Here is a 21,867-nt window from a genome sequence, read left to right as displayed (position 1 = left end):
GACCTCTTTCAGGGTGTTTTATAGTTTCCTCTAAATTAATTAAATTAATTGTCAACTGAAGACTTATGAGACAGAAGTGGCAGCAAAAATGAAGACAGTTAAGAATGATGCTCTACAAAAAAGTGACAAAATTCATCCACCAAAATTCAGAAAATATTTCTTTATTTCACATAAGTGCATTACATACATCCATTTAAACACACTATGTATTGAATCATGAAAATTCATATTAGACACAATCATGTCTATTTGTTATCAAGTGCACATATTATTCATGTGTTGTGTCTGTACTCTAACTGATCATTCAGCAATATGTCTCAAATTCATCCACTTACATAGGTAGTCTTGTCCAAAAGACCTGCTTAAGTATTTACAAAGACTTAATTATAATTTATATTATTATTTATTCTAAGTATTAATGTAAATAATAATGTTTATTTACATTTAATTATATGTTATTATTTTATATTTCAATACATCCATTGTGTGCGCCAATGAATGGATTAAATGCATCCATCTGGCTAATGATCTTAACTGTGTCTTATTTTCAGGGTTGGCTTCATTTTATGAGCATCATGAATCATGCTAGGGTTTATTTTCCAATTAGATCTTATTTTTGAGGAAATACACAATGATAACTTGTAGCCAGATTAATCTGTATTTTATCTACAGCTCAACTAAAAAACCTGAAATTAAGTTTATATAAATATAGCAAATTTTACCTTCTGACCAAATAGTCTCATTTATTTCATTTCCCCTCTTGTTCACTTTCATCTTTGCAAGAATATCTACTCTTTCTACTTTTCAAAAAATCCTTTATTAAATTTTATTTTATTAGTAAATGCTTGGATGTCTCAAACATAATAACTTTTCTGTGGGAACTAAGTTTTCACAGAAAATACCTTCAGAAACTCTGTGTCTTCCTTTTCCATAATGAGCTAGTTGATTTCTAACCAGCAGTATATTTTTGAATTGGATCTATTGGTTTCTGAATGCAGCACAGTATTTCCCCCTTTCTTGTTTTACAGCCTCTTATTTTAGAAACATTTTCAATATCAAGAAGGAGTTTTACAAAAGTAATTTTCTGAGTTCTGACATGCCTTAATCTTGTTCTTTACTTTTCTGTTCCTTAGTTGCTTTTTTGAGTATAATTTTGAAGGTGAGAATCATTTTCCTTAAAATACTTGAAGGAACTTTCTTACTATCTTATAGTATCCAGTAAAACTTAGAAAGCAGCACCAAACCAGGTCAAACTCAGTCTCTCTCTTCCCTCTGAAATTTTACAACTGTGTGTCTAGGGAGGCAAATTGTTTTACATTGATGCATAATTTTAATTTTAAATATCATTTTATTTCATTTTGAGAAAAAAATTCTTATGGTTTGACAATTTTTGCACCTGATTTTAAATATTTTGTCTTCCTAAAATCATTATAACTAAAATTTATGGAAAAGAAAGTGAAGAAGAGTGAAATGGTAGTCACAAGTCAGATTACTGGTAAAGATATGAATTGTAACTGGTTTATTAAAAGCCTAACTTCTATGGGATGAAATGACAAAGCAGCTTGATCCTTCTTGTGCCAGTGCTTTGAAACACAGTCCAATACCTCTTCCTTCATGCTTGACAACAATTTGGGAACATCATACAATGTTTTAATACCATTTTCATATTTTAAGAATTTGATTTTCAAGTTTCAGAGAAAATTTAGTACAATATAAGGTAATTTTCTATCTTTATAGTGGTATATCATCTATCACCTAGCAATTCTTTTTGCTTGATTCCAGTGTCTAGCACGTAGGATGAAGAGAACATATACTGTGCATTGGTTCAATATTTTCCTCCTTTCCCCCACTATTTCTGCTGTGGAATTGAGAATGATGAGAAACAAAAATAACAAAAGCTTTTTGTTTTAGATGATATTATTTACAACATTAGCCCTATCTTCTTTATTTTACTGACTCAAATTAATTTACTCATGCCTTTTTGTGTGTTCTCTGGAGATATCTTTAACAAGGAGCATCATATAGTACTGTTTCTTGATGAAAAAGACTGACTATTTCTCTCATCCTGTATTAATTCTTCCCTTACTACAGTGTAGATATAACATCAAGTACCATGCACAAAAGTCAAATAAACTTTAAAATTTTTTTTCAACTTATATATGGAAATATCTTTATTGGCACTATGATACTTCTCAATGATCTGTTCTTTGTGGTGAAATGTTACAATTCAGCATTCTAAAATAATTTGGTAAATTTCTTGATATAATATATTTTAATAATTATCATTTCTCAAAAATATATGTTAGCCATTCCTCAGTGTGAATCAGAATGGCTATAAGTTCATTGTTGCTAAAATACTGTAACAGGCAACAGAAAAAGACTCTAATATTATCTGAAATCAAACTTACTCTAATATTTGTCAGTTAATAATATTGTCAATTCACACAACAGTATCAGTGCACTAATTCTGAGGGTGATGTCTTTGATAGTATTTCTAGCAATGCTAAAAATGTCTATAATAATTGCATTTCTATTCTTACTAAAAATACTATTATTTGCATGTAAAGAGATTGTAAATTATTGCAAACATTGATTATTGCTGTTAACCTAACAAATATTGAAGTGCTACATAAGTTTTCAATAGAATAAATAATTAAAGAGATATATCATGGTGACCTAGAGGAATAGTGTATCTATATATCTCTATCTCCATCTCCATCTCCATCTCTATCTCTATCTCTATCTCTATCTTTATCTTTATCATCCCTATAGGTATCCCTTACTAGGAAAGCTTACAATGGCTGCCTGAAAAATCAGGGGTAGCATAATGTAAAATGACTATCTATACTCTATGGTGTTAGTGGATCCAGGCAAAGATTGAAGGTCTGAAGTTCACTGCAATGTCTGATGAAAGTCCTCATCAGAAACCAATGGGTCTGCATTAAAAGGCTGAAGAATCTGTGATACAACTCTAAAGCAACTAGAGATGAACTTCTAAAGGCAATGATGAAAACCATAGCTCCTATGAAAAAGCAAAAGAGACAACTTCCTTTTTCTTTACATTTTTAATCCATCCAGGATACAAAAATACCCATCCATCTTCCCTCTGTAGTTTGCAGCCTATGTGTAAGTCATGTACAGACACACCTAGAACTGTGCTTAACTAATGTGCTAGGCATTGCTTAATCCATTTAATGTTACAAATTGAAATTAACTATCACAATCCACCCTTTATCAACTTGAAAAGCAGACCTTTTCTTAAACAATATTGAGTCAATAAATACAATAGCAAGTTCACAATTTCATCTAACAAAATAAGCTATCCTATGTACAAATAGAAATACACTAAATCTATCCCCAGAAGAAGGCAATGTTTTTGATTGGGTTATGTTTAATCTTCTCTTAATAGTTCATAACTTAATCGTCATAACCATGCTTATTAACTATTACGTTTATCAATATTATATTAGTAATAAAGAAAACAAAGGTACCTGCTTAATATATGTGCATTTATGTAAAACCACATTAAGAAAATAGAAAAGAGGCAGTGAAGCTCAGCTGGCCCCAGCACCCGGAAGGAAGCTCCCCTGCTGCCATTCCAAGCTCCTAGGGCAGAGAAGGTGAGACATGTGGGAGCCTGAAACACCCTCCCCCCCGTGGAAATAAGAAGACACATAAACAAGCTTCAAAAACAGACTTCCAGATCACCTACAGCAACCCCAAAGGGAAATGAGATGGAACACTTTGATACTCAACCACCTGGACTCTCTGAACTGCCAACAAAAGAGGATCTGTGAAAAATGAAATCAGAAATAATTACTCAGGTAACAGCAAAGATTTTGCTCATGGTGCAAGACATGATTAATAAATCTAGAGAGGACACAGATTAAAAAATAGAGGATCTGAGGGACATGATGGAATCCCAACATAGGAAACAAATGGAATCTATAAAACAGATGCAAACAGATTTCCAAAAGATTAAAAACTCCATCGAAAGTCTGCACAGCAGAATGAACCAATGTGAGGATAGAAATTCACATATAGAAGATAAGATTGCAATTAGTGACCAGGAAAAGAAAAATTGCTTAAAATTGTAAGGGAACATGAGAAATCAATCCAGCAGCTGCTAGATGATGCAAAGAAGAATAACGTAAGACTGATTGGAGTCAATGAAGAAACAGGAGAGAGTGCAGATGACATAAAAAAAACTCTTCACAGAAGTGATGGCAGAAAACTTCCCAAGGAAGGGGAAAGAACTTGACATACAGTTAAGTGAGGCATATAGGACTCCAGCTATCCTTAATAAAAAAAATCTACACATAGACATATAATAGTTAGGATTGCAGAAATCAAACAGAAGAATAAAATTCTACAAGCAGTGAGAGAAAGGAAACAAATCACATCCAAAGGAAAGCCCATCAGAATCACAGCAGACTTCTCAATGCAAACCCTCAAGGCAAGAAGAGCTTGGAGTGATGTATTTCAAGCCTTAAAGGAAAACAGCCTCCAACCCAGATTGATGTACCCCACAAAACTATCTTTCAAAATTGATGGAGAAATAAGATACTTTCATGATAAAGAGAACCTCAGGAACTTCATGAATACCAGACTGGCACTCCAAAAAATTTTAGACAATACCCTAGGAAAAGACAATGAGGATCACAACCCCAGGAAACCCAGCAGAATGAATCCATTGAGTGAGACAAATTAAATGCAAAGGGGAAGAATCCAACAAAAAGAAAAAGTCATGACAAGGCTTTTAAAACTTTTGACTTCATCTCCCTAATGAGTGTATAATTCAATCTTGTTATTGTACTGATTAGTATTTTTCTGATTCTAGAGTTGCACACCATTCCTTGTGCTATACTGGCTATTTATCATCTTCTTATGTCTACATTTTAATTGGGTTATCTATTAATGAGCTCTAAGAATTCTTTATATATTCTGGTCATAGGTTATATCCGTTGTAAATATGGTCTGTTTAAGGACTACTTTTCATTTTAATGATGTCATTTAAAGTTCTAACTTTTGATGGAATCTCATTTATCAATTTTTTTCTTTTATACATCATATTTTTTGTATCCTAGGTAGTTCTTGCCTACCCTGAATTCATAAATATTTTTCCTTATAATTTCTTCTTAAAGTTTTATACTTTTCAGCTTTCTTATTTAGGTTCATAGATCCCTTCAAGTTATTTTCATGTATGGAAAAAAAGGGTTGAGGTTAATTTTTTATATACAGATACCAGGTGTTCTAGTGCCATTTGCTGAAGACACTCCCTCTTCCTTGGCTCTTGAATTGAGTTTATATTCTATAAAATACTAATGTTAAATAATCTTTCAAAACTCAGTGCGCCATATATGTGTGGTTCTATTTCTAGATTCTCTATTTTATTCAAATGATCTGTATGTCTTTCCTTACACCAATACTGCCTTGATTACTGTAGCTTTAGAAGAAGTCTTAAAATTGGGTGCTGAATATCTTCCCACACTGTTTTTGTTTTTGTTTTTGGCTTTTCTGGGTCCTTTGTATTCCTAAATAACTTTTAAATTTCAATATCCAATTCTTCACTTATAGCAAGGATACATAGACCTGAATTTTTATATATACCTTGCATTTTCTAATCCTGCTAAATTCAAATATAAGTTCTAGGGGCTCCTAGAGATTTCTTAGATTTTTCTCTGTAGGTGATCACTTCATCTACATATAAAGATTTTGCTTCTGCCATGCCAATCCTATTCTAGTTGTGTCATTTTATTGCCAGACTATTTTGATTTAGGCCTATGTTTCAAAGTCTAATGGACAGATGAAGAGTAGGCATATATGCCCTTGTTCCCCACTTTAGGGAGAAAGCATTGTATCGTCTCCATTCATAGAAGGAGTTTTTGTTGAAAGTATGGAGTACATGTCTTTGATCTGTTGAGAAGTTTCTGTTCTACTTCTAGGCTCCTGATAGCTTTTACCATGAACAGCTGTCAAATTTAGTCCAATACTCTTTCTCCAACTAGTGACAGGATCATATGGCTTTCTCCTTCCCTCTGTTAAAATGATTACTTTTGGGGGTGGGTCTTCCAATGCTGAACCAACACTGCCATCCCTATAATAAAACCACTTTCTAAATCCTGCCAGATCTGACTTCTAAGAGTTTGTTTTGTTAAACAAATTTCTATCTATGTTCATACTTTTGTCTTCTATTATCTTTATCCAGTCTTAGGATTAGCACAATGTTGATTTCCTAAAATGAGAGAAGTGTTCCTTCTTTTTTCTGCTTTAAATGTTTGACATAATTTATCAGTTAAAATGTTTATGAGCCTGCTGTTGTTATATAGGTAGGTTTTCAAGCTAGGAATATACTTTCTTTAATAGGTGCTATTCAAATTTTATATTTCCTCCAGAGTTAGTTTCATTAATTTGTCTTCTAAGTTCCTTCGTAGAAGTTGTCAAATTTATTTCAAAAAGATTTTGTAATATGCTTTCTATATCCTTTTAAATTCTGTAAAATCTGTGGTAATGTCTCCTAGATCTTAATATTGTAATTTAAAAAATGTATAACTGATATTGTATAACAGGAAGAAAAGGTCTAAAAGAGCAGGAGAATTGGGAGGGGTAGGGGAAGGGAAAAAAGTGAAAGGAAAAAATATGAGAAGAGGAAAAAAAATGGAAACAAGGTCTTTGCAAATAGGGAAGGATGGAGGGGGTGAAGGGAGGGCAAGGGAAGGGGAAAAAAATAAGAACCAAGAAACTCATGTAATGGTACAAGATCCCAATGATGAATGTAACTGTATTTTATACCTAAAATGTACCAATAAAGTTAATGGGAAAAAAAGAGAAAATAGAAAAGAAAATTACAATCCGTATTCCTGTAACCATTTACACAGTTATAGCTGGTATTATAACTATCTCCTTCTACTACCCATCCTATTTTCCCTTGGCCTTCAGCAAAGGACTGGGATGCCCAGGCCATTGTGTTCCTTTACATGATGGGTCAACATACCATCATTCTTGAAGGTTCTGGACAATTTGTCATCTTGACTGGATTGAGTTATTTTAGTCTCCCATTGGAATTAACAACAGTGCAGGCCCCTCCCCCCTGTTAATCTGCATAAATCACCTGCCAACACAATAACTCCTTTTTAACTTGTTTATTCAGAGGTATGAGGATCCCAAAATGAATAGGACGAATTCATTGTTGTGTTCTCTGGTATAAGTCTTCTCCTTCTGGAAATAAAACTTCTAGGCCAGCAGAGCATAAAGTCAGGGAAACAAGAAGCAAAACATTTGCTGGTGGGTCATTATGTGCAATGGTGAATGTTACCATTTCCACTATGAACCCTTGATTCCTGGACCTTTGAATCCCAGTTATGAGTTACACTGTACTATATAATGGACACTGATTCAAATCATATATAGCCTTCTAGAGAACCTTTCCCCATCCCTGCATGGTACTGCCACTTAGCTGGCACTGTGCACCTTCAAAAGGTAATTTCACCTTTTTATCCGTCCAGCTGCTCCTGGATGATGAGGAACATAAGACCATTTAATTCCATGACAATGAATCCATCGCTTCACATTTGTCCATGAAATGGGTTTCTTGGTTAGAAGTGCAGTGTGGAATACCATGATGTTGGAGAAGGCATTCTATAAGTCCATGGATGGTAGTTTTGACAGAAGCATTACAGGCAGAGAAAGTAAATCCATACCCAAAATAAATGTCTATGCCAGTAACAACAAAGCACTGTCCTTTAAATTAGGAAAGCAATCCAATATAATCAGCCTACCACCAGGTCATAGGTTGATCACCTCTGGGAATGGTACTTTATCAGGAACTCTGTATTAACATCAGCTGCTGACATACTGAACATTCAGCAGAGGCTATAAACAGGTTCACATTGGAAAGTGAAATCTACATTGAGAAATCCACACATAGCCTCCATTCCTGCCATTATGGCAACCTTTTTTATAAATCCAGCTTGCAATGACAGTGGTGGCTGAAGAAAAATGTTGACAGTTACTGATACAACATGTAATCCTACCTATTTGAGTATTAAAATCCTTTTCTGTTGAGGCCACTTTTTGGAGTGCATTTGCATAGAACACAATCATATTTAGGTCATGTATCCATCTACATAACTCTTCCCCAAATATCTTGGTCACTAATATTCCGGTCATGTATCTTCCAAGTCCTTGACCATCTGATGAGAACCTCAGTCAGTACATATAGATGTATATTTTGCTTGGATGAGGAATGGCTAGATGTATGATGATATCATGATTTATGGACTATAGCCAATGATCTGCCATGTTTATAGCACCATAATCTATAACAGACAAATGTTATAAACAGATTCATGTACATTAACAGATTAATAGATAAAGATAATATTTATATACAGTGAAGTACTACTCTGCCATAAAGAAAGATAAACTAGAGGCATTTCACATAAAATAGGTCAAGAACATAATGTTAACGGAAATAAATCAGACATACAAGTTTTAATATCATATATTTTCTCTTATATGAAAAACTCAAAGTATAAATAAGGAACAAAGTAAAAGATATTAAGATATAGGAAGACCTTTATCAAATGGGAAGGAGAGCAAAAGATGGGGGGAGGGGAATAAAGAGGAAAGGGATTTTCCCTTTAAAAATGAATGAAGAGAAAAAAATAGAAATAGAGCTTTTGTAAATGCAGATGGCAAGATGAGTTGGGTGAATCAGGGAAGGAGGAAAGGAAAAGGGGACAAAAATATGATTAAAATGTGTTATGTACATGTACAAACTCCCAAGATAAATGCAATAATTGTGTACTGCAAACATGCACTAATAAAAAAACATGCACAGCTGTATTTAAATTCCTTTGTTCAAGATTGAAATATCAAGGAGGGTTTGGAGATCAATTTAATTCAATCAGGAAAACAATATAAGCAATTATAAATCTGATTCAATGTAAAACATGTACAAAAATGTATTCTAATTTATAATTTTATTTATGTGTTGTTTGCATGGATTTAGAGGTTATATAGTACTATAATCTAAGGAAGAGTGATATTCTAATTCTAACAGTCTGACAAAATGCTTCCTGTTCTAGAAAATTTATTTCAACGTGGAAAAGTGAATATTTTGCAACTCATTTCTAAATACCTATATAGTGAAGATGAAAATAATTTTAGGGTCAAGATACTCTCGCTTATTCTTTTAGATGTTGATTAATTCTCTTAATCTGTTTTAAGCCTTGTAAATATTATTAAATTGTTAGAAATACAAATGCACATTTTACACACACATGTATACACACACACATACACACACACACACACACATCTTGTCAAGTGTAAAAAAAAACACAATGCCATGAAAGCTACAGGTACTTGAAAGTTTACATCTTTGAGTATATTCAGCAATTATTAAATGAGTACATATTAGAAAATGGATCAGTCTGTTCAGCTCTACCACTAACTATGAAAACTGATATAAGTAATTTATTCTCCTAAATCCTTGGTTTCTTCATCTATGAAATAGGGATAAATAATAGCAAGTAAAGGGCTTTGTTATGAATTCTGATGGGACATTATGAGGAAAGTGGTTATCATAGAGCTTGGCTCATCAATATTCCTCTAGTGGTTTAAGGTATAAAATTTTGCATTCAAAAAATTACTGTCCTTTTTGGGAGTCAAGTTTTCTTCATAACACAAAGTAAATGTGTGAAGTTATTGATCTTATTGTGACAGGCAATCATTTATTGATGATATTTGTATTTCTCCTGACAACCTGTTAGTGGTCCTCAGTGATCACACTGATACCTCTCACAGTCTAGTTTTATAATTCTCTTTAACTCCACTCCACTTTAGCCTCTCATCCTTATGGTCCCATGTCCATTCTTCCTGATACCCAGCATCACTCTGTTTCTAAAAAATTGATTTCCAATATTCAAAAATGGATAAAACACTCATCATTTGCAGATCTTTCATTGCTCTGATTTGGCTACACACCTATTTTACTTCTTTGATGTTTAGACCTTACAGTTGTTGCTTAAAGAAACTATCATATCATTACTTCCACTGAGAACTAAACTTTGGAAAACAGTAGACTTGTACCAAGGGTGGGGTAAAATAGAGTTGAGGATGACAGGTGCAATAAATTCTGGGTGCATGCATTAAGCAGCTGTGATAGAAATTTTTAAAACAATAAATAATTCATTACAAGATGATCTTTTTTTACTGTTACTATGCCTCAACAAATTCTAAGCACTGCCAGGGATAAAACAGTCTTCCTCAAAGAAATATGTTTGATCCAAGTTATAAACATAAACAAAATTCTGCAGTTGATAATTATGATATCATGCAAGTGCTCTTTCAAAAAAATAATCCCTCTCTAGCCAAATACCTATCTTAAAACTGTAATTATATGAAGAATTCCAAGAATTGCTTTTGCTATTCTGGGTCTCTTCTTATTCCAAATGAATTTTTGGATTGTTTTCTCGAGGTCTATGAAGTATGCTGCTGGGATCTCAATTGGAATTGCATTAAATCTATAGAGCAGTTTTGGAAGTATGGCCATTTTCACTATATTAATCCTTCCTACCCAGGAGAAGGGGATGTCTGTCCATTTTCTGATATCATCTTCAATCTCTCTTTTCAGAGTGCCATAGTTTTCAGAGGAGAGGTCTTTCATTTCTTTCGTTAGGATGATTCCTAGGTATTTCAGTTTTTTGGATGCTATTGTGAAAGGAAGTATTTGCCCTATTTCTCTCTCAGTGAGTCTGTCATTGGTGTAGAGGAAAGCTATTGATTTTTGTGTGTTGACCTTGTAACCAGCTACTTGACTGAATTTGATTATTAAGTCTAGAAGACTTTTGGTGGAGTTCTTAGGGTCTTCTATATACAGTATCATGTCATCTGCAAATAATGACAATTTGACTTCATTTCCTATCTTTATTCCTTTTATTTCCTTCTCTTGTCTAATTGCCATGGCTAATGTTTCCAGAACTATATTGAACAAGAGTGGTGATAGTGAACATCCTTGTCTTGTTCCTGATTTTAGTGTGAAGGATTTCAGTTTCTGACCATTTAATATGAGATTGGCTGTTGGTTTTTCATAGATGGCTTCTATCAGTTTGAGGTAGAGACCATCTATTCCAATTTTTTGTAGAGTTTTTATCATAAATGCATGTTGGATTTTGTCAAATGCTTTTTCTGCATCTATGGAGATAATCATATGGTTTTTGTCCTTGGCTCTATTGATATATTGTATTACATTGATTGATTTGCATATATTGAACCATCCCTGCATCCCTGGGATGAATCCCACTTGATCAGGGTGTATGATCTTCTTGATGATCTTCTGTATTCTGTTTGCCAGTATCTTATTAAGGATTTTTGCATCTATGTTCATTAGTGAGATTGGCTTATAGTTCTCTTTTTCAGTTGTGTCTTTCTCTGCTTTGGGGATCAAGGTGATGCTTGCTTCCAGGAATGAATTTGGGAGTATTGTTTCCCTTTCAATTTCATTGAAGAGTTTAAACAGTAGTGGCAGCAGTTCCTCTCTAAATGTCTTGTAGAATTCAGCAGTGAAGCCATCAGGGCCTGGGCTTTTCTTAGTTGATAAGTTTTAAACTACATTTTTAATTTCATTGTTTGATATTGGGTTGTTCAGAATTTCTAGGTCTTCTTTGTTCAACTTGGGTAATTCATATGTCTCTAGGAATCTGTCCATTTCTTCTGTGTTGTCCATCTTATTGGCATATAGGTTCTGGAAGTAGGTATTGATGATCATCTGGATTTCTGCTGGGTCTGTTGCAATTTCACCCTTTTCATTCCTAATTGCATGGATTTGGGCCTTTTCTTTCTTTTTTCTGATAAGGTTGGCTAAGGGTTTGTCAATTTTGTTGATTCTTTCAAAGAACCAACTCTTGGCTTCATTGATTTTTTGTATCATTCTCTTAGTCTCCATTGCATTGATTTCTCCTCTGATCTTTATAATTTCCTCCCTTGTATGAGCTTTGGGGTTGTCCTACTCTTCTTTTTCTAGAAGCTTGAGGTTCAGCATCAGGTTGTTCAATTGGGCTCATTCTGTTTTCCTAATATGTGTATTCACTGCTATGAATTTCCCTCATAAGACTGCTTTCATTGTGTCTCACAGATTCTGATATGTTGTATTGTAATTGTCATTTAATTGAAGGAACTGTCTCATTTCTTCTTTAATTTCCTCTGTGACCCATTGGTTATCCAGAAGTGTGTTGTTCAATTTCCACTTGTTTATGAAATTTTTTGAGTTTCTTTTGCTATGGATCTCCAATTTCATTGCACTATGGTCTGATAATATACAGGGGATAACTTCAATTCCTTTGCACTTACTTAAACATGTTCTATGTGTGAGTATGTGGTCTATTTTTGAGAATGACCCATGTGAAGCTGAGAAGAATGTGTATTCTGATTTTGTGGGGTGGAAGATTCTGTAAACATCTGTTAAGTTCATTTGTTCAAGAGTTCGATTGAGTTCTAGTATTTCATTACTTATTTTTAGTCTAGTTGATCTATCTATTTGTGACAGTGGGGTGTTGAGGTCCCCCACTTCAATTGTATTAGTGCATATATGACTTTTCATGTCCTTTAGTATTTGTTTTATATAGTTGGGTGCACTAGTGTTTGGTGCATAGATATTTATGATTGTCATCTCTTCCTCTTGGATTCTTCCCTTTACAAGGATGTAGTGTCCTTCTTCATCTCTCTTAATCAGTGTTGGTTTGAAATCTACTTGATCTGCCAAGAGAATAGCTACTCCTGATTTTTTTCAGGTTCCCGTCATATGGAGTATTGTTTTCCACCCTTTAGCTTTCAGTCTATGAGTTTCCTTTTGAGTTAAGTGTGTTTCTTGGATGCAGCATATTGTTGGATTTTGCTTGTTGATCCATTCTGCCAGTCATTTCTTTTGATTGGTGAATTGAGACCATTAACGTTGATGGTTATAACTGAAACATATTGACTTGTCATTGACATGACTTTTTCTTTTTGTTGCGTTTTCCCCCTTTACATTTAATTTCTTGTCATGCTAGATGGGTTCATTCTGCTTTGCTTCCTGGGGTTGTGATCCTCAATGTCTGTTCCTAGGCTATTGTGTAAAATTCTTTGGAGTGCTGGTTTGGTATTCACGAAGTTCCTAAGGTGCTCTTTGTCATGAAAGTATCTTATTTCTCCATCCATTTTGAAAGATAGTTTTTCAGGGTACATCAATCTGGGTTGGAGGCTGTTTTCTTTTAGGGCTTGGAATATGTCACTCCAAGCTCTTCTTGCCTTGATGGTTTGTGTTGAGAAGTCTGCTGTGATTCTGATGGGCTTTCCTTTGTATGTGATTTGTTTCTTTTCTCTGACTGCTTGGAGAACTTTGTTCTTCTGTTGAGTTTCTGGAATCTTAACAATTATATGCCTATGTGTAGGTTTTTTTTGATCAAGGCTATTTGGAGTCCTATATGCCTCACTTTTCTGTATGTCAAGCTCTTTTCCCCTGCTTGGGAAGTTTTCTGCCATTATTTCTGTGAAGCGATTTTTTATGTCCTCTCCACTCTCTCCTGTTTCTTCATTGAGCCCAATCAGTCTTATGTTATTCTTTTTTGCATCATCTAACAGCTGCTCGATTGATTTCTCGTGTTCCCTTATAATTTTGAAGCAATTTTTCTTTTCCTGGTCACTAATTGCAATCTTATCTTCTATATCTGAAATTCTGTCCTCACATTGGCTCATTCTGCTGTGTTGACTTTCAGTGGAGTTTTTCATGTCCTGGAAATCTATTTGCATCTGTTTTATGGATTCCATTTGTTTCTTATGTTGGGATTCCATCATGTTCCTGAGCTCCTCTCTAGATTTATTAATCATGTCTTGCACTAAGGGCACAATTTCTCCTGTTATCTGAGAAATTATTTCTGATTTCATTTTTTCCAGATCTCCTTTTGTTGCCAGTTCAGTGGGTCCAGGTGGTTGAGTATCAAAGTGTTCCATCTCATTTCCCTTTGGGGTTGCTGTAGGTGATCTGGAAGTCTGGTTTTGAGACTTATTTATGTGTTTTCTCATTTCAAGTGGATGTGGGGGCTGTCGGTGCCTGCACGGATTACCTCCTCTGAGCTGGGAGAGGTGGGACAGAGGCTGGGAGCAGCGGTAGGGATGGTGACCCAAAAGCCCTTTCCTGTGGGCTGGGAGCAGCCAGAGGTTTGGTGGCCGGGAAACCCCTTCCTCTGGACCAGGAGCAGTGGGACGACAGCTCAGAAGCCCCTACCTCTGGGCCGGGAACAGTGGGACTCAGTACCTTGTTCTGGTGGTCTGGTGTCCTCTGTGCCTTTGTAATGTGGAATCAGGTGGCTGCCTGTCTGCAGTGGGGTGATTTGGTGTCTTCCGCGTGACTCAGGACCTCGGTAGGGCGTGCACAGACCTGCCTGTCTGCAGCGGGCTGATTCAGCATGTGTTCTGCACGACTGGGGACCTCAGCAGGGTGTGGGCCGACCTGCCTGTCTGCAGCTGGCTGATTCAGAGTGTTCCGTGGGACTCACTACTTCTTTTAATAGTCTTTGATTGGAGCTAACTCTGGCATGAGGTTTACAGATATATTTGTATACAACCTATCAACCAGTATTTTTGGAATGTATAATAAGTTGTTCAACCCATCAATGTACTGACCTTCTTTAGAATACCTTAGTAATTTATACTGTCCTAAAAACTGCACTTCCCCTTGATGATGAGGAGGAATAGACTTGTATTTCCCTAAATCTCCCTCTGGTCTGGTTACATTACATCCAGCATAGTGAACTCTGTTCCAAAGGTCATCATCTTCTCCCTATCCCCAGAAGGCATTAGGGAAACCATTGGTCTTTTTAAACTGTTCCTCTGTCAGTCCACTTACACCACCAAAAAACTCTTTATATGGAAGAATATACATGTATTTATCCAGCTTTGCTGCTAAGTGACGGGGCATTTCTCCACATCCATAGCAGTTCCGGTCATTTTCAGGGAGATGATCCACATCGTGGAAGATCACACAGTCCCAGACACTGTCCTTCATGGCTTATTTGAAGGCCACATTGAAGAGCATTGCACGGTTAAAAGGCTGTGTGCCAGTCTGTTCAATGACATAAAAGGCAAATTCCAGCTGCTGTTTCTGGAGCACAGGAATCAGGTGCAAGAAAAAAAATTGGAAGATTTTCATGGCGATTATGGAAAGGAATGAGAACTGCCACCTTCCATCTAGGTTTACAGTCTTTAGGCCTCCAGTGACCTCCTGGCTCAATATCTAAATCCTTGGAGAAGAGCTGATGGACTTCATCAAAACTAACTTCATTTACATTGACATTGAGGAATCCCTGCATGTAAGGCAGTTTTTGGGGGCAGGGGAGGTATGGTGAATATGTGAAGTTTTCTGGAAGATATGTTGTTGTTTGGACAGGATAATCACTCGAATTATTGCCATCAGGATAATCTGTACCATTGAGCGTTGTGTTTTTATTGGTGTAGAGTCTGATGTGTCCTATTGTCTTCACATTTTCTCTCAACATTATACCTCGGGCTTGTATCATAAAGAGATATGTGTTGGCGATGCCCTGAGCCACATAGATGAAGTAGAGACAAGACAAGGAGAGGGAGAAGATGAAGGCAAGGAGGGAGCAATTGGAGATCTGCATCATCCACCGGAGCACAGACATCTTCCTCTCCGGGCCAGCAGCCGGCTGCACACTCAGGCCAGACTCGGAGTGACTGTCCAGGCCCTAAACTTCCATGAAGGTGCCAGGAACCCAGAGGATGCGGCGGAGTCAGGTGCTGGGGCCCAGGAAGTAGGGGCCTCAGAGGGGAGGGGAAGCGGCGGCAGAATGCCTTGTTTTGGGGGGATTTTGGGGGTTTTTTTCCCCCCATTAAGTTTATTGGTACATTTTAGGTATGAAATACATTTACATACATCATTGGGATCTTGGTTCTTATTTTTTGTTTACTTTGAAGTACAAATTCAATACTGTCAAACTAAAATAGTTTCATCATGTTTTTTTAATCAGTGCTAGACTAGTATGCCTCTTTGCATAATTTTCTATTTAATTTTTTTATGTTTAGTTTATATTTGTAATATTTATGTTTTTTAAAATTCCATGGTCAATTTTCAGGTTTTGAAGCTTCATTCTTTTCCTGAGGAATCTCATATGGTTTCCTGTTCCCAACTACTTTCAACATATTAATGGTTCTTAAAATTTAACTCCAGTTCTCATATCACATAATCTTACATTCAATGCAATGTATATCTAACTACATGTCCTATAGTCATCTAAAACTCTATATACATAAAATTTAAAACATCATTTTGTTATCTTCTATTATGTGTGCTTCAACTTCTATATTCATTGTAGTATTGAATGTCATCATCTGCTTAGTTGCTCAAACTCCATAAAAAGGTATTATTTTTGCCTCATCCATCCATGTTATTCTGTCATTGACATATGCTGTGGCTGTGTCATTTTTAACATTTAAATACAATTCTCCTTCTCATTTTTATTGTAACTACACTTTTCTTTCTTCTCACACTCAATTTTGTCCCATATTTTAAGTTATACTATCAATTTTCCTTGATACCCTTCCCTCTCACTGGTTATCTGAGTTAAAGCCTTCTTCTGAGGGCTCTAGCAATTTTTTCCCTTTATCGCAACCTTTTCAGAATATGCTGTTTTCATTGGATTGGTTGCCATCATTCTTCTTTACATAGAATAAGCCTCAAGAGTAATGAACTCAGTTTTTGTCATATTTTTTCTTGACAATAACTTGTACATAAGAGCCAAGATATAAATATTTCTTGATAAATAGTTAATAGACCAATATGTCAGAACTTTAAGATTATGAATTGTTCACAGGCTGTGCTATAAACAGCTATTGGAAAGTTGTGTGCAGGCTACAATTTAGATATAAGGGGTTTAACATGAGATTATATAATCTGAAGTTTTAGGGCAGTCCATATATTCTTTATACCATATTTAATCTTGTGTTCTCATAATGAAATTCCACACATTTGATAAATTAAGAGGATCAAAACTATTTCTTTCAGTTTTGCAGCCTACCCCCATCTGACGCTCTCACCGGCCAGGAGAGACAAGCAGCTTGAAGCTCCCCAGCGGTCCCGGGCCACGCCGATGGCACTGTGAAGTCTCTGAGGCTTCTTGCAGCCCCACCCCCATCGGACTCTCTAAACTGCGACCAGCCAGGAAAGACCAGCAGTTTGAAGCTCAGTGGCCTTCTCGGGCCACGCCCACGCCACAGTGAGGTTGCAGAGGCATCTTGCCGCTCACCCCCATCCAACGCCCGCCAGATGAAACAAGCAGCTTGAAGCTCCTGCGGCCATCCCGGCCACGCCCATGTCACAGTGAGGTCCACTTAGCCAACTCTCAGTCCTGTGTCCCCCCCCCCCGTGCGCCTCCTACAGTCCAGCTTTTCTGCTACCTGGTCCCACACTACAGAGGCACAGGAGATTATAAAGACCCTTGTCCTGAGCACCACAAGATAGAGCAGAAGTTAGTGACAGAAAGAGGGCTTCTCAGGCTCCTCAATGGAAACTGAAGCTCAGCAGAAAAGTAAAGAGAATCTCTACAATAAAGGCACATCAGACCACTGTACTTGGTCTGCTGCTGGCTTGCGTAGACTCATTGATGCATATATGCACAGGGATTCCTACATTGCCTACTGTGACAGCAGAGACATACCCTGAAGGAGGCCCAAAATTTCTATTGCTATTTGCAAAAAAAGAAAAGAAAATTTTTTTCTCTTATTTTTAATTCTTAATTTTTACTTTTTTCTACTCTTCAAAGTTTTGCTTTTCTTTCTTTTATCTTTTCTTTCTCTCTCTCTCACTCATTCTCTTGCTGTCCCACATTGCTCCTCATCTCCTCATTTGTTCCTTTCTGCACTGAATTCTGATTTCTCCCTTATTGCTTTTTTCTTCTCTTTTTCCTTCTCTTGATTATCATTAGGTTTAAAGGAAAATAAATTTGGTATCTAGCCTCCCTGTTGCTGTTAGATGATTCTATTCACATCTTTGTTCTTTCCTTCTGCCTTTTTCTCTTGCCTTTAACAGCTTCTTAGAGTTTGTGTGATCTTTCTGTGTCTTCTGGCCTCACCGCTAATCTTACCTGTTCTTTCTACCTGTCCCTCCATCCCCAACTCCTTTTAACTCCCCACCCCAAAGGGGAAAGATGCTATATTGAAGAGTTTATTCATTATAAACATATGTTGGGTTGGTCCTCAGTTTTAATTGAACTCACATAGTTAAAAGTGATAGATTAATAGCTACCACAAATTGTCATTTTCTAAGCTGTGCTTGATGCTATGGTATTGCTGACTATGTCATTTGGGCTAACATGTTGTGATTGATCTAATTAGTTTTCCTTCCTGGTATAAGAAAAATAAAATAGCCTCAGAGTCATTAGAGTCTCAAAACCCAAACACAAGCTATATCTGGAAGACACCTCTGAAAAGCAATCATTCCACAAGGGTTTTAAACACAAGCAACAAAGATACCTACATTAAGCAATCTTGAAATATCAACCCAGGAATTAAACCAAGGACAGTACCAAAAACAAAAATGAGAAGACACTTTAGCAAGACACAAATGCAGGCTTCCATGCCACAAAAAGGAAATTCTGGGGGAAATGAAGTGGAAAAGTCAGACAATCAACCACTTGGACCCCCTGAACTGATAGCACAGGAAGTAACAAAGCAGATACATGAGGCTCTAGAAAATTTCAAAACAGAAATAATCTCCCAGATAAATACAGACATGGTGAGAAGAGTGAAAGACATGATTAGAAGCTCTAGAGCAGAAACAGATAAGGAAATAGATGAGATCAGAAACATGCTGGAAGCCATGAATGCCCAGCATAAGAAAGAAATGGAAAACATGATCGCCCAACATAAGAAAGAAATGCAATCCATGAAACAGATTCAAACAGATATTCAGGAGATTAAAAATTCCATTGAAAGCATGCAGAGCAGACTGAGAGAATCTGAAGACAGAATGTCAGATATAGAAGACAGGATTGCAGTTAAGGACCACTAAAACAGAGATTTCTTAAAGACAGTAAGGGACCATGAGAAATCAATCCAACAGCTGCTAGATGATGCAAAGAAGAATAACATAAGACTCATAGGAGTCCACATAAAAATGGGATAAAGTACAACAGACATAAAAAAAACTGTTCACAGAAGTAATAGTTGAAAACTTCCCAGACAGAGGTAGAGAACTGGATGTACAGATAAGTGAGGCATATAGAACTCCAACCAGCCATGACCCCAAAAAATCTACACATAGACATATAATAGTCAAGATGCCAGAAACCCAACAAGAACAAAATTCTACAGGCAGTTAGAGAAAAGAAACAAATCACCTACAAAGGAAAGCCCATCAGAATCATGGCAGATTTCTGAACACAAACCCTCAAATAAAGAAGAGCCTGGAGTGAAGTATTTCAAGCCCTAAAAGAAAATAACTTCCAACTGAGACTGTTGTATCCTGAAAAATTATCTTTCAAAATCGATGGGGAAATTAGATACTTTCATGACAAAGAACACTTGAGAAATTTCTTGAACACCAAACCAGCACTCCAAAAAATTTTAAGCAATATCCTAGAATAATTCAATGAAGGTCACAACTCCATGAGGCCCAGCAGAGAGAAGGCACCATGCAAGGTAAGACACTAAAGTGAAAGGGGGGAAAATAAGAAATAAAAGAGCCAACAAAAGTAAAACATCATGACAAGGATGAGTCAATATCTGTCAATTATAACGATCAATGTTAATGGCCTCAATTCACCAACCAAAAGGAATAGAATGGATCAAGAAGCAAAACCCAGCAATATGCTGTATACAAGAAACACACCTAACTCAAAAGGAAATCAATAGACTGAAAGTAAAAGGATGAAAAACATTGCTCCATGTGACAGGAACCCAGAAAAAAGCAGGTGTAGAAATCTTATTTGCAGACAAAGTAGATTTCAAACCAAAACTGATTAAGAGAGACAAAGATGGTCACTACATCCTTGTGAAAGGAACAATCCAAGAGGAAGAGATGACAATCCTAAATATACATGCACCAAATACGAATGCCCCCAACTATACAAAACAAATATTAATGGGCATGAAAAACCAAATAAGCCCTAACACAATTGTAGTGGGGAACCTGAACATCCCTCTATCACAAATAGACAGGTCATCTAGAAAATTAACAATGAAATTCTAGAACTGAACCAAGCTATTGAACAAATGGACTTAATAGATGATTACAGAGTGTTCCACCCCACAAAATCAGAATACACATTCTTTTCAGCTGCACGTGAGTCATTCTCAAAAATAGACCACGTGCTAGCTCATCGGACATATCTAAGTAAATGTCAAAGAATCGAAGTTATCCCCTATATACTATCAGACCATAGTGCAATACAATTGGAGATCAATAACATAAGAAACCACAAAACTCCCACAAACACATGGAAATTGAACAAAACCCTCCTGAACAACCAATGGGTGACACAGGAAATTAAAGAAGAAATTAGTTTCTACAAGTAAATGATAATGCCAGTACAACATGCAGGAACCTGTGGGACACAATGAAAGCAGTTCTACATGGGAAATTCATAGCAGTGAATGCCCATATTAGGACAACAGAGAGAACTCAGTTAAATAACCTAATCCAGAACCTCAAGCTCCTAGAAAAAGAAGAGCATAACAAACCCAAAGCACGTACAAGAAAGGAAATTATAAAGATCCGAGCAGAAATCAATGCAATGGAGACTAAGAGAATGATACAAAAAATCTGGTTTTTTGAAAGAATAAATAAAATCGATAAACCTTTAGCCAACCTTATCAAAAAAAGGAAAGAAAAGGCTCAAATCCATGCAATTAAGAATGAAAAAGGTGAAGCCACAACAAATCCAGCAGAAATCCAGAGAATTATCAATACCTACTTTGAGAACCTGTACTCTAATAAAATGGGAAACACAGAAGAAATGGACAGATTCCTAGATACATACGAATCGCCAAAATTAAATGAAGATATAGAAATTCTAAACACCCCAATAACAATGAGTGAAATTGAAAATGTAATAAAAAAAACTTACCAACAAAGAAAAGTCCAGGTCCTGATGGCTTCATTGCTGAATTCTACAAGACATTTATAAAAGAACTATCACCATTACTCTTTAAACTCATCAAGGAAATTGAAAGGGAAGCAAGGCTTCCAAATTCATTCCTGGAAGCAAGTGTTACTTTGATTCCAAAACCAGGGAAAGACCCAACCCAAAAAGAGAATTACAGTCCAATCTCCCTAATGAACATAGATGCAAAAATCCTCAACAAGATACTAGCAAACAGAATACAGAGTGTCATCAAGAAGATCATGCATCCTGACCAAGTTGAATTTGTCCCAGGGATGCAAGGATGGTTCAACATCCATAAATCAATAAATGTAATACACTATATTAACAGAGTTAAGGACAAAAAACACATGATCATCTCAATAGATGCAGAAAAAGCATTTAACAAAATCCATCACCTATTCATGACAAAAATGCTACAGAAAATTAGAATAGAAGGCTTTTATCTCAACCTGATTAAGGCTATCTATGAAAAAACAACAGCCAACATCATACTAAATGGTCAAAATCTGAAAACTTTCATGCTAAAATCAGGAACAAAACAAGGATGCCCACTATCACCACTCCTGTTCAGTATCATTCTGGAAACATTAGCCATAGCAATTAGAAAAGAGAAAGAAATAAAAGGAATAATGATAGGAAAGGAAGAAGTGAAACTGTCATTATTTGCTGATGATATGATACTTTACATAGAAGACCCAAAAAACTC

General features: G+C 36.1%; 1 pseudogene; it reads right to left on the bottom strand.

The window, feature by feature from the left end:
• Positions 1-14,545: 14,545 nt before the first annotated feature.
• Positions 14,546-15,716, bottom strand: LOC101710200 (beta-1,4-galactosyltransferase 6 pseudogene; annotated as a pseudogene).
• Between the last annotated feature and the right edge of the window lie 6,151 nt (positions 15,717-21,867).

The sequence above is a fragment of the Heterocephalus glaber genome, unplaced genomic scaffold, assembly GCF_053883595.1.
Source record: "Heterocephalus glaber isolate CG9 unplaced genomic scaffold, H.glaber_assembly_v1.0 deba00001613, whole genome shotgun sequence".
Classification (NCBI taxonomy): domain Eukaryota; kingdom Metazoa; phylum Chordata; class Mammalia; order Rodentia; family Bathyergidae; genus Heterocephalus; species Heterocephalus glaber.
Note: the sequence above shows the minus strand (reverse complement) of the source record. Positions and strands in the feature narration are given on the sequence as shown.